The following is a 12,911-nucleotide window of genomic DNA, read 5'->3' as shown; positions in this document are numbered from 1 at the left end:
TTAGAGCTCTGGCAGAAAGCAGATGTGGTTGTCAACAACTTTTAAGAGTTGCTCTCTGTTATTGACACCCAGCACACGCTTAGTGAGTGAGTGGGGGATGTTTGTACAGCGAGTGCACAAAGTTACAGGAATATGGCAAAGCATACTTTGGGTCTTATTTTCTTGAAACTCATTTCCTGGTTATGTAGTTCTATTATGAATCAATATACTTCAAAAAAATCGCATTTAATTTGCTCACTGTTTTATAAAAGCAACACATGTGAACACCTGGCAACTGTCAATTTGTTTTACAGGAAAATGAGACTTGACAAAGGATGGGAAAACATGTTCCTTTCTCAGAACACCTCCTTACATTCTTTGCCTTAGATGCTCTTGATTGTGTTTATTTTTGTTGTTGGGGATGTTTTGTTTAAAAACTTCCTAGTTTACAAAGGAGCAGAACTTGACAGGGAGGATAAAACCGGTTTAACAGCTATCCCTTCAGCTGTTTGCCTTCCCGTCCTTCTCAGCTGTACATACTGATACAGTTCTCTTTTGTAGATCCTGTCAGCTACAATATTTTCCTAATTATTGTTCTAATTACTCTGAATCCTGTACTTTTTTTCCCCAAAAGATATTATAAAAATTTTCATATTAGAATTTTGTTAACAACTTTCTTAGAAGAGGTGGTATTTTGTCTCTGCCAAATAGTAAAATTATGAATACATGTTATTAAATTATGCTTCTCTTTGATCTTTATATATCCTGTTTATTTTCAGTATAATTCAGCACTATCATAGTATAAATAGACTGAATTTGCTTTCTGCTATCATTGCCTTTTTTTCTTAATAATTAATTGGCTATTGAAATAGAAGTATTAGGGTAATCTCATTCACTGTTCCTTTCAGGAAGGTGGGGTTTGGGAAAAAAAGAAACTGGCTAATGGAAATGTGGTGGTGTTCACTGTTTGAAATGTGAAAACTGGAAATTCAGACCAGTACTTAGGGTTACATGGCATATACTTGCTATGATGTGCACCTGCCCCAGAACCAAATATGTTACCAGAAACCTTTTTTTTCACTTTTGTAGCAATTCTTCGCTTGTGAACGCAGCTGTCTGAATTTATAAAGGTTTATCATGCATATGACAGCATTATCCAGATACTTCAGCAGCACTTACAGTGGGAAGGAAGCAAAACCTGAGGAAGTGGCTGTCCCCTGGGCACTGCCTCTCTTTCCCTGGCACTGCCATCTGCTCTTTCAAGGCTGTGGCCATCCTGCAGAGTTGTTCAGTGCAGGAGGAGCAGCTTAGAACTGGAGTATCAGTGCCAAAGCCTCTACATCTTCACTGTGTCCATGCCTGAGATCTGCTGCAGCCTAAGCTGGGACTTGACTCCTCGACTGAACACCTTCAGTATGTTTATGCTCAGTTACCAGTTCAGATTTGCGTGTATCTGATAGGCCTTGAAAGACACTCAGTGTGCAACATGGGGTAAGAGCTTCTGGCTTAGTTTTCTCTGCAAGGAACCTGGTTCATGTACATCAACACTGCTCTGCAACCAAATCAACACCTAGAAGTGGGAATAGGATTGAGAGATTAATTTCAAATCTGCCTTACTCCTCCCAACCATGGTTAATGTACACCCAGACTCTGATAGCTAAAGCTGTTCTTTACTAGGCAGAATGAGGATCCTGCATGGACTGAGCTTCCTCTGAGTTAAGTTTATATATCATTTATCTGTTAGTTTTTCCTGATGTCATAATCAAATTTTATCTATATATGTATTTTCTCAAATGTATATACATGTATATACCTTATATGTGTATTTGGCATAAGCTGCTATTGCAGAACTTGGATTGGACTTCAGCTTCTCAGCTGCTGGTTTTACTCAATGGAAGTGTTTTACTTGTGGGAAGTCTGACAACTTCATTTCCCTGCCTTGTTGTCTTCACCTGCGTGACTTCATTCATCAGACTTGATGTCTTAAGGACCTCAAAGCCGATCTTACAGTGGTGTTAGTCTGTAACGTGTTCTATTATTTAGAACAAACTAATGATCCTCCTATTCTTACTTTAAGTTATTCTTAGGTAAGTTTTTTGTTTTCCAGTGTGATCACTGAGCTTACATGTCACCCTTGTATTTATATTTTGGTGCCTTACTGACAAGGAACTGTGGTTTCCGATTGTTCTGGTATATACAACGGTGTTTATGTTGTCTTGATTTGGAATACTAGAGACTTTGGGATGTTTTGTCAGTAATGTAAAAGAGGGATAGCAGCTCTGGCTTTTAGATGTCCAGTGATGCTCAACAGAGCCCAGTGTAGGAATTCTGAAACACTCCCACAAGGACCACATCTCTTGTCGTTCGCTACATGCAGAATTGAGGCAGCCTGTTTCTTTTGATGCTTGGATTTTTGAGGCATTAGAAACTGCAACCTATCTCCCTTAAGGCAAAAGCATTGTGAAAAGGAGAATATATATTCTTATAGGTGATTTTATATATCTTTTTATTTGTTCTGCATTATTCCATACTTGTCTGGAATTTATCTGATTACATTTTGTGAGATGTATCTAATTATGCTGCCATTATAGTGTTAAAAATCCTGCAGAAGTGGCTTTTTAGCAATTTGTATTAGTGCCTTTTAAGTAGAATTTTTTAATTTTAATGTGATCTATTTCCATAAAGAAGCAATAATTGCAAGCATTTTTGCCAAGTGTAACCACATTTTTATATTATGATTGTTCCTAGATGCTTTTTTCTGTACTTGGGCTAACAACTGAAACTCTGTACACTGAACTTTGGCTGCCCACCACAACCATCACTAGTATCAATCACACTTGGATTTGCCCAGAGGGCACACTTTTTTTTCTGTCTGTTACCACTAAAATTGATGTGTGGTATGGATACAAGTGCAGTTACACTTGGAGTAGTGTATGTTCTTGGTCTCCAGCACTGGTCTTTAGTAGTAGATTAGCAGAACTTCTCTGTTATACAAACAAATAAACAAAATGCTGCATTGCTTAGGTACCAATACCTTAGCCACAGTATGAGGTATATTTGTGAATTGAAAGTCCATGGGACTGCCAGCAATATCTGCATTACAAGTTTCCGTAGACACATGGCTATCAATCTCACTTCTAGCAAATCTTAAAATATAAGACATTCATATGCTGGCTCATTCAGGGAGGTATCAGTTCACCAGCCTTAGACTGCAACCCAGCAGAACTCCAGAAATTAGAAATAGTGGTTTGAGGAACAAAACAAAGAATGGTATCACTGCATGGAAGGATCAAGCACAACTTGGGTAAGTAAAGTATCATAAATTATGTTGAAATTTACCCAGTACACATTCTTTTCCCACTGAAAGAGAGAAATGCTGTGATTGGGATTTCTGTGTCTCAGCAGAAAAGGGGCATTGCAGGGGTTCAGGCACTGACCAGCAGTGGGGCCTTGGCTCAGCAGCAGCAAGGCCTTCACCACCCCCCCCGTGCTCCTGGCGGCTTCCTCACTACTCTGGATTTACTGTATTCCTGTGAGATGCCAAAACTCCAACCATACTGGAGATTGTATCTAAGCACTGAGCTATTCTGCTGATTAATCTGCCGTTGCTGTTCAGCAAATCCTTGGGGTGTGTTTTAGCTGTGACGGGTGGGTCGCTGTCAGTTGGTGCTCACCCATCACACACCCCAGCAGCTGCCGTGTCCTGTCACACTGGCGTGGTGATCGTGACAAGCAGACAGGTCAAGCATCAGAGAAAGGAAAGAAAATAAATATATGCACTGTATAAATGGAAAATCTTTTTTTTTTTTTCCTCTTGTGATTGAGAAAACAGAGCAGATCTTTTAAAAAATATGCAGGATGAAATAGTTTTTAAAAATTACAACTGCTGAGGGGGGACATAGTTTGCATCCTAGAGATTTTTGCAGGATACCTAAAAATTAATTACAAATTCTTAAAACTTTATATTTTTAGGATTAAACCTAAATTAGACACAGAATAACGGTCAGTGAATTGCAGGTAACAAAATTTTCATAGCTCAGACACATTGATCCAGATTGGTTCTTTTAGTACTGTTTGAATAGTGTATATTGTGTTGTGTACTGCTGTACGCTGCAGGGAATGTATGGCCTTAGAATTTTTCTGCAGTATTTGTGTAAAAACCCTGAAACCAAATAACAAAACACCAGAGGGGCTGTTAGGTTGGATCCCTTTTAGCCTAGACCTGAGCACCTGAGCAATAATGTGTGTGCAAGCACCCAAGAAAGTCAGCAAGGTAAAGCACAGCATTTCCTTAGTGATTCCAGACTTCCACATGTCTGTCCTGAGACTACAGAACTCTTTCCTGTTATGGGATCCTGCTTCGGGAGACTTGTATGACCTCTGTCATCTTGTATCGCTCTGTCTTACCTTTTTTTTTGGCCTCAGTCTTTGAAAATGTGATCTACAGATCAAGGTGTCAATCTATATTAAAAAGATACCTGAATTCTAATTTGCATCTCCAACTACATAAACTACTACAGGTGTGAAAGTGCCCTTCAGATTCAGTGATCTCTAACCTGAACTGTTTGGATAACAGATCAGTCACAGAGTGGGCAGGAAGACTTGGGTTGCATAAAAACTGCAATTAAATCAATTACCTATGACAATGTCTTCATAATCTTATTCAGGCATATTCATAATTCATAGTCTTTGGGGTAGAGAGTTTTTTCCACTATGTAAATGTTGTTAAAAATATTAAAATTTAATGTTCTTTGGCCAGTTCTAACTTGTAGAATGAAATGTGAAGGCCTGTGGGAAACTGTACTCTGTGGGCCAAGTGAAGTGCCTGGAAGATGTGTGAAAAGGTAGGACTTTACTGTCTGCAGAAGGTATCTGTGAGACTGGCAAATCTACAAAAGACCTTTTGACAACTTATAATCACTATGCTATGGTTGTATTAAGAGTCTTTTGATGTAATACAGAAGTGTATTACAGTAATTGTCTATTAAAAAGTAATTTCTAATGTAGTTTTAAATTAGCACTGAAAACATTTCTCAAGTAACTTCTTTTACAGCTTTGTGTTGGATTCCCTACAGATGGTGTATGTGGTGCACAGTCCAAACATGGTACCTTAAATCCATCTGTTTCTGTGATGTGCTCTGTCCCTATAAAAATGCTTGGGATAAATTCAAAGTGGCATTAGTAGTGGGTGATAAATGGTTTCTAAATGCATACAGTTATTTAGGAAGTATTGCACTAAGCTGAACATAGCTGGTTAGGTTAGAGAAAGTGGGTTAATTAACAATATAGTAAAGCAATGGGTTTTAAATTAAATTCTCACTTCACATGCATTGCAGGAAGAGCAAACCATGTTTAAAATAACCCACATATTGGAAAGTCATCCAGAGAGAAGAGCTTTTGTTCCCATGAGCTACATGTGGTAATTTGCATGTGGTATACAATGGTATCAACACACTGAATTGCAGGAAGAGCAGGTACTGGGGGGGTCAGGATCTGTTTTAAAGATTTATTTGTGCTTAATATGTAGCAAAAAGAAAAGGAGTATAATTAGAAGACCATGAACCAGGATAAGAGTTTTTTCTTCCAAAGAAGAGACAATGAGAGGAGGATGTTTGCTGAAATAGCACCTCAGTCCAGGCACCTGACAGATGTCCACAGAAGGAAATCTGTTCAGCAGCCCATAATCGTCGTGTTTTCCACATAAATGTTGATCTTTTGTTCTACTGATTTCCGTTTGGTAACTGTTTTCTGCTTTGCATTCAAGTGCCAGAATAAATTTGACTTTTTCTTTACCTAGTGACAAAGGAGCCTAAGGCCAAGTGTGGGTGGGCACTGGTTGCTCTTGGTGCAGAAGCCTGAAGTGTAGGGGCAGAGTGCTTCACCTCCACAGCCTTGCAGAGTGCAGAGGGTACAGTATTTCCTTGTTCAGGTTGATGGAAAGTGGTATCTTGCCAAAGGAACCCTATGGGGCAGCTAATAGCCAGTGTGCATGGTCAGGGACCGGTTAAAAAGAAAACAGTGTTCAACTCTGGGACTACAGGTGTCTTGGAGATTCTTTTGCAATTCCTGTGACTGGGCTGAGCCCAGTTTCCAGGGAACGTTTCTTTCACCAATATCTTACTGTCTATCAGGGACTGTAATTCATAATGGCTGAAAGGTAGGGGCAGATGATTCCCCTACAGAAAAACCACTTAACAGAGTATTCAGACTATATGTTTGCAATTCAAATATCTGTGTTACTTAATGTTATATTTATTGAGGCCTGCTCATCTCTAGGCTTTTTTTAAGGCCTCTACGTTCTTACTTACAGATAACTAAGTAGCCCTTGACATTTGTAGCACTTTGACAAACCACAGAGGAAAACAAGAATAGCAGCCTTACCAATGCCTTATGACTTCTGTAATTTTGATAGGTGTCTGAGGTGTCAGAAGTGCTTTGAAGTTATTTGGTCTCTTAAGAAAAATGTTGCATACATTCAAGAGCATCAAAATCAAGCAGTGTTTATAAAATTTATCTATTTTATATGTTGAGTTCAATTTGGGGTCAAAATGTTCACAGATAGCCTTTGTATTCATCCTGGTTGTACATCTGCAGGTATTTTTCCCAGTATGTCTGGGAATGTTTTAAGACTTACAGACCACATTTCAAAGCTAAATGGAATCTGGTAGCATTTATCTTACTTGCTGAATATGCTAAAATCCAGTACTATTTATCTGCTTTGATAGTGCAAATTCTAGACTATATCCTCTTAACTGGCAACTTGTTTTCCTAGTGAAAAAAGAGAGAATAAAAGAATATGTGTATTAATTGCTGGTTAAAGCAGTACAGCAGGCTGTGGTAAACCTGTCCCTTCTCCTATTTGTTGTGCTTAAGGTCTCTTTTAATAATACTGTGGGATAAAGGATCTTTTCATTCTAGTTAACCCATGTACAACAGTGAGATTTCTGTAAAAAAAAGAGATTTTGATTCCACCTTGGTTTTCAGTGGAACAAAACAATGCCTGGAGATATTAAAAAGGAAAAAAGATAAAGAAAGAAAAGAATCTGCTCAAGTTGAGCATTGGTATGGCCATGGATCCTTGAAAATTCCTGCAGAGATCTCTCAGAGTAAGTATTGAATTCACTCATTTTCTGACCAGCTATTCCACCCTATCCTTCCTCCAGAAGTCCTTGGAAGACAATACTGTGTTTTGAAGACAGATAGTCCAGAAAAGCAGAGGAAGGGTTCTGTGACTCTTCTACCAAAAATACCATAAATATATTTAGTTCCTGTCTCCTTTCCCTTAGGCAGCACTTTCCTTTGGTGCTAACACAAACCACGATGTGCAGTGCAGGTCACTATGGCTTACCCAGACACAGACAAGCCTGTCACCCAGTTATTCTGCCTGAAAATACATGTACATCTGGGTTTTCCATGTATTGATATTTGAATGCTAAAATACTGTGAAGGCATACATTGTGTCAAGGTTTGTGTAAAGTTTTATAAACCAAAGGCTGAATTTCCCTCACTGTTTTGCTGCCAGTGGGTGCAGTGTGTTCGCAGAGACTTGACCAGTTTGTGAAGAATGGTGTGCATAGAGGGCTGTTTCAGAGAGGGGATTATTGACTGAGCCTCCAGAGAGATCATACATGGGGGATGTGTGTAATGTTTAAGAGCTAAAGTTGTATTTTTATATTGTTACTGAGGAAGAGGCTTGCATACATCAAAGCAAAGCCTGGACTTGTTTATGGTGCTGTTAGAATTCTTTTTCTGCATGACATACATAGTAACATTAATAATTATATTAATGTAGAAGAAATTTGTTTCGTAGCAATGTCTAGGCACTGCAGGGCCCAAGCCTCTCCATGAAAGATCTCTGTGAAACAGCAAGGAGACAACCTCAACCCAGAGAATAACAATTTAGGCACAGTCTACCTGTGGATGGATCAGCAAATGGTTTGGGGGGAGGTGACAGTAAAACAAACCTGGTCAGTGCTGGAAGCTGCTGTTATAGTTCACCAGCTGAACTCTTGCCATGTTGTTTTGTCCATAGGCATCATGGCAGCAGGGAACTAGGGAATCTTTCACCACTTTACAATTCAGCAAGGAAAGAGTGAGGTTCCAGCAGTGAAGGCCACAAAAGAAATCACTCCAGTTGTTGTATAACATGGGGATTTTAAGTAGACTGTTCTAGGCCAAATCTTTCCCTGAAGGGAACTCTTGGGAGTTGCTGAAACTGTTTAAGCCTGCTAAGCAATCCTTTTGGATAAGTAGAATGCTACATTTGGAGCTCTAAATTGTGGCTCAACAGTGAAAAATCTCTCTCACAGTGGAGTGAATGTTCAAGGTTTGTGCTACAACATCTATGTAATTCTTTAGTTGTAAAGAATGAAGCAGGAAGCATTTCCAAGCCTGGCAGGAGAGGCATAATAATCTCCCAGCTTTTTACATGCTGGATTTCACAGGAGGAAAATACAGGTGCATGAGCTCAGAGGAGTCCAGGAAAGTCCTCTGAAAAGAGGGCTTGAAAATACCTTGTGTTTTGTTGTAGCAAGTAAGTTGAAGTGCAGAAGAGGGGCTGAGAGGTGACAAAGAATTGGTTAGTCCTGAAATGTAAAGTACATGAAAAATCTGGGCTACAGTTCTGGTTTTCAGATAATACGTATTACTGGGTCAAATTCTCTACGATACATTGAAAAGTTTTACTCCTCCCCCACCACCTTTCTCCCAGGTTATGTGTACAAATTTTTCTTCAGCTTTTTCTTCAGGTTTTAGATCCAGATGTTCAATATGTGAGGTGAATGCATTTCCATACCATGCTATAATATGACAATATTTGCTTGTACAGAGTTTCATAATGCAAACCTCCATGGAAAAGAGTAACTCAAGAGTTCCAGGAGTAATTTTTCCTTGTTCTGTTTTAGGAAAAAGGTAAACATTTGTTCTCTAAATTCTGTTTACTCCAGTGCTTTCCTGTCAACTTGAAAGAATCGGAACAGGTCTGCCTTACTAGAACTAGTTTTGAAAGATTAACATTTAAACACTGTAATCTTCCCTGTATCACAATGCTGAATGGATTCAGCAAAGCACTTAAACACACTTTAAATTGAGGTTAAAATGAAATTGCACAGAATCCAGTTTACATTTGTTAATTTAAAATGCATTTGAGGACCATTAGCACGTGTGTCCTTGCAGGAAACCTTTATTAGACACCAGAGAAATTGATTATGTCTAGATTTGACGTAACCTTAACATGCACTGGGATTGCTGTCCATTAGTTTTTGGATTTAATGATCAGAATAGAAAATTAAAAACAAGTGAAATATTTAGGAGGCAATTATTATGACTACATCAAGCTAATTATGCAAGTAAAAGGTGTTGATAACAGTGAAAAGAATATGCTCTGTATATTTTAGAATGTTAGATTTTCGGCTGTTGGATATCTAGTGTGGGAGCTGGTGGTACCATTCAGTTTTGCTTCTCTGCTAACTGAAGTCTATAATCAAACAAACATTTCAAGAAAGATGGAATAGTTACAGTTGGAGTAATATTTGATTGAAGGGGGCAGTGAATTGAGTAGACTGATTTAATAAAATGCATCATCCTTTTTGTGTATTTCTAGCACCTTCTCAGTTAGGAAAGAGCTTATGTATGTATGAAAAATACTTGCAGAGGAGGAGAACATCTCCTTAGTAGGCAGTGTAGTGCTGTTTTTCCTTGGCTTACAAAAAGGACATAGTTTTATTGATTCAATTTTTTGAAACTGTCTTTTGAGTAGCTATATTAAAATGTTAATCTTAGTGAAACTAAAACTTTTTTTAACTCAGCATGATAACAGGGTGTTTTTAAAAGTATTGGCTTCATTGGGAAGGAGTCTGACTATCACCTCTTAAGTGTCTAAGTTCTTATAAAGTAGTCCTTCCATAATAATGGAGAGGCTCTTTCAGACAGTGATTTAAAACCTAATCTTCTAGAAATAAGAATTTTACAATATTATTAAAAAATAAAAAAGGAAAATACAATATTCAGGAAATTAAGCTCAAGAAACTGACAAAGCAAAATGCTGGTGCACGGATATCAGATTTATTGGCATGGATTGCCTGACATAAGAGGCATAGATGAATGTGGAACTGTCATTTAATATTTCCCAAATGAGACTGAAAAGGTAAAAGTTAAGTGATTGTTCTAGTAGTGTGTGCATAGGAGAGCTGGTTAAAATTGAAAAAGGTTCTTCTTCAGTATTTTGAATTTCAAAGATGAATGTTTTCTGAAATGTCACACTTCCATTACATATGGCTCATAACCTTTAAATGTGGTTACAGTAAAACAAAATGTATTTCAGATTCAACACATTAATCCTCGATGAGAGATGTGCAGAGCAGTCGTTTTCTCCAAGCATTCATATATGGTCTCTGGGGTTTCCACAGGTCTGTTCCACAGAGACACTTTGCCTTTTAGCAGATAAACACAGTTGTTTTTTTTCCTAAGGAAACTGAGAAAAATCTGTCCTCAAAGAAAAGCAGCTCCATACAATCTGCAGTGCTACCCTCTTGTTTCTGTTAAACTTTCAAGAGCTAAGAAACCCATTTTCACCATGCTGCCATAACACTTGCCTTTATTTGCTTTCTTTTTCTTAAAAAAACTTCTTCAGTAAACATTATCAGTGAAGCTGTGTGTTATCACCCCAGTGCCATCTGGAATGGTCTGTCTTTCAACCTAACTATTTAAAAATGAGGAGATTAGGCCAAGAAAGCTGGATAATATATGGTTCCTGTATTTTCTGGTTTGATTTGCAAATTCCTGCATAATATGTGCCAGCCTGTGTACCCCCAACCATATTTAGTATTTTGGAAGAGTGGTTTATCAGAAAATAGTTTATTAGTATTTGCCAAACATTCTCTGTGCATATATGGGTCATTGCATAACGTGGCACTGAAGCTGTATTGCTTTGGGGGGATAGAAGCATTTCGAGAAATATTTTTAAAAGAACAAAGACAAATTGTTCAGAGGCGGAAAGTTAACAGCAGTTGGATCCCTCTGCCCCCATGACTCTTATTCCATAAATTGTGATAGTCATTTCTGAGGGAGGAAGGAACTTGAATGTAGGAACATCTGTGCTAAATGTCCAGTGGCTTTGCCACCTGAGCAGTGAAGTCTCCTAATATGAATAGGCCCAGGCTGGTGGCTGGTAAGGAGAGAACAGGGAGAGCAAAAGCAAGAAAACTCCTGGGTTAACATAAAGACATTTTAATAGGTGCAGGAAAAACCTCAGTGACATGAAGGTTATCGCCCACCAGCTCCCACTGGCCTGTCCCTGAGCAGCCACCTCAGCAAGGCAACCCCAACTTCTTCTTCCACTGCAGCGGCACTGGGGGTGTGGGGTGTCCCCTGACTGTCCCCTCCCAGCCTCCCACCCACCCCCAACCTGTTCCCAGGGGGACAGAGTGGGGAATGGAGAAAGCCTTGACAGGCTGCCAGAAGTGTTCAGCAACAGCCAGAACACTGGTGCATTATCAGGGCTGGGTTAGTCCCAACCCAAACCTCGGCACGCTACAGGCTGCCATGAGACACTAACCCAGTCCTGGACAAAGCCAGTACAAAATGAATCCAGGTGAAACTGTGGACTCACAAAGGTGGCTGTTATAAGGGAAAACATGAAGGGATATTATTTAATTTCAAATGTTTATTTCAACAATTTATGCTTAGTTTGTCTCTTGGATTTTAGGGGTAATATTGATCTGTTAGGAGAGCTCAAATGCTGGGTGGTTTATTGAACATGACCTAAGTATAACGAGGGGAATGGGAAATATTTTCTGACAGGCTGAGAAAAGCTCTGTGGGAAAGAGCTATGCAAGGTTGTCTTAGTGTGGCAGGAGGGGATGAATGGGAAGTTAACTCTTGAGAGACTGGTCCAGGCACTTGGATAATTGGGTGATAGGTGCTACACTGGAACCCAGATAGATTAGTTCAGGTGTGTTTGAAGTCACTGAAAGGACTAAACCCACTTCAGAGCAGCAGCATGATTTTGAGTACAGTTTCTTTGGAGTGCCCTGCAGTGAGTGAGTTTATGTCTTTCAAAGACAGAGAGATAAATTAGTACCCACAGGAGTTTTCTCGACTGGATTTGGGTTTGTAGCAGCTGAAATTCTCCCCATAGAAATTAACAACTACCCATTACCTCAGCAATCCCACAGGACTGTCCTGGTTTTTTGAACATGAGGTTCCATGGGCTGCACAGTTTAGTATTTATTTCAACTACCCTGAAATATGCCAGTGATCAGTGGTGGAGAATTTAATCTTTCACTTTGAGTCCCACAGATGATACACGTTTCCTACTAGTTGCATGGTGCTAAAACTGGTGGCAAATGGCCCAAAGCCCTGGAAGCTGGACTGAGACAAGAGTGAAAAGCAGTGGCTGTGCTGGGGTGCTGCCAGGTCTGTGGGCTGATCCAGGGTGTAACACAGCCCAGGAGCTGCAGGAACAGGGCAAAAGGGGTTTTCATAAAAGTGTTGCTTGATTTTTCTGGCCTCTATTGTTTATCAGCTAAAGCTGAAAAACCTATAATCACCCAAAGGAATTATGGTCTTAGTCTTAAGCTCTCAAGATCTTTCAGTTTAGAAGCTTTTCAACTGATTTCAAGGGTGTTACTGGAAAAAATACTATGATACATAAGGGACAGCATCATTTTGAAGTCCTTTGGAGGAGAGAATACAGAGAAATTAGTTGCAAAGGCCCTTTATTTTTTTTAGAATACAGAGTTCATAATACCTTGACTTTTAACCTGTAGAATTGCTATTACTGTAAACATCACATGGCAAACAAATACAATTTTTTCTTTTTGTTCTGATTTTATAATAATGATATGGCTATAAGAAAAGCAATTGCACAGAATAACTGCATATTCTGAAAAGAGTTTTCATTAGTGTTAATATTTTGAAAAGCAAAAGCTGAA

This window comes from Neopelma chrysocephalum, unplaced genomic scaffold (assembly GCF_003984885.1).
Source record: "Neopelma chrysocephalum unplaced genomic scaffold, ASM398488v2 Primary Assembly neopelma1_70, whole genome shotgun sequence".
Taxonomy (NCBI): Eukaryota; Metazoa; Chordata; class Aves; order Passeriformes; family Pipridae; genus Neopelma; species Neopelma chrysocephalum.
This window is presented reverse-complemented; position numbering follows the sequence as displayed.